Here is a 1774-nt window from a genome sequence, read left to right as displayed (position 1 = left end):
CGCTGGTATCACCTGAATCCAATGATCTCTCTTAACATAAAGAGAGGCCGCAGACATTATGTCCTTTCTGATTTGATGCAACAGATAACAGGAAGAAATGCCTATGAAGTATTCTTGAAAAAAAGAAACTTTAATATAATCAAGTCTGTGGAGATAATTATTAGTTGAGGGGAAATACTGGGGATAAAGGAAACATATTAAACACTACCACAAAGAACAATTAGCTAAATCCAGACTGTGAGAAGGTTTACAGGAGAACTGACCCAGATTCTTCAACAAATAAGTGGCATGAAAATAAAGGAGTGTTGCATCCACCAGAATAGCTAAAACAAAAAAGGACTGGGAATACCAAGTGTGAGCAAGGACACGGAACAACAGGTTCTATCGTGTCGTGGGTGGGAATATAAATTGGGACAACTTTGGGAAACTGCCTGGAAGTATCTCTAAGGCTAAAAATATGACCTAGCAATTTCTATATACTTACCTAAAGAAATGAGTTCATGCAGGAATAAAAATACACTTACAAAAATGTTTATAGGAGATTTTATTCATAGTCAAGCCCTGGAAACAAGCCAAATGCCCATCAGCAGGAAAATAAATAAATTCATATAATGGAATACGACACAGCATAGAAAGAATGAACTGCAGGTTTGCAAAACAACATAAATGAATCTCGCAGGGGCACCTGGGTGGCTCAGTCGGTTAAGTGTCTGCCTTCAGCTCAGGTCATGATCCCAGCGTCCTGGGATCAAGTCCCACATCGGGCTCCCTGCTCAGTGGGGAGCCTGCTGCTCCCTCTCTCTCTTCCGCTCCTCATGTTCTATCTCTCTCTCAGATAAAAAAAAAAAATCTCACAGATACGTTGAATGGAAGCAATCAGACACAGAAGAGTACATACTATATGATTCCATTTATATGAAGTTCAAGAACAGGCAAACCCACTGGTGACATTAGAACTCAGAATAGTGGTTACCTCTGGAGAGGGGAACAGAAAGGGAAAAGGCACAAAGGAATCTATGGGTATGTCTTCTCATTCCTTACGGAAATATTCTGTGTCTTAATCTGGGCGTTGGCTACATAGCTGTGTCTATGTATGAAAGAATCATCACACCGTACACTTAAAATCAGTGTACTTTATGCCCTCTGTTATTATTAATATTTTTAAAACAGTTTTTTAAAAGGAGGAGGAATTTTAGAAATTTAGGATCCCATGATGCTTTCGGTTGTGGTATCTCTCTGAGACTCTTTCAATCCAAGACAGTTTTTCTGTCTTTCATGACCTTGATACTTTGGAAGGGTACTGGTCAGTTCTTCATTTAGGTCTGTCTGATGTTTCCTCAGGATTAGATTGAGGTTATGCATTTTGGACAAGAATAATACAGACATGCTGTTGTGTTCTCAGAGTCTCTTACTCTCTCCCCTGTATAATCATCTTAAATATGTCCTTTACATAAGTTAAGAACCACATCATACAGGGTAGCCATTTTTTATTCAACCATCAAACATAATTTGGAAAACTCAAGAGGAGAAGGAAACTATTGTATGGACCCATAATTTTACTCCTTCCTTTGCTCTTTCTTCCTTTCTGATGTTCTGAGATTCCTTGTTTTACCATTTCCCTTCTTTTTCTAGAACTTCCTTTAACCAGTTTTTAGGGTAGAGAGATTCTTGAGGCAAATCCTCTGAGTTTTCCATCCTCTGCAAATGTCTTGATTTACTGTTCAATCCTGAGGGATATTTTCTATATCACTTGTATAGAATTCTGGGTTGACAG

The sequence above is a fragment of the Martes martes genome, assembly GCF_963455335.1.
Source record: "Martes martes genome assembly, chromosome: 16".
NCBI classification, from domain to species: domain Eukaryota; kingdom Metazoa; phylum Chordata; class Mammalia; order Carnivora; family Mustelidae; genus Martes; species Martes martes.
The sequence above is the reverse complement of the archived record's forward strand: the minus strand, read 5'-3'. Positions refer to the sequence as shown.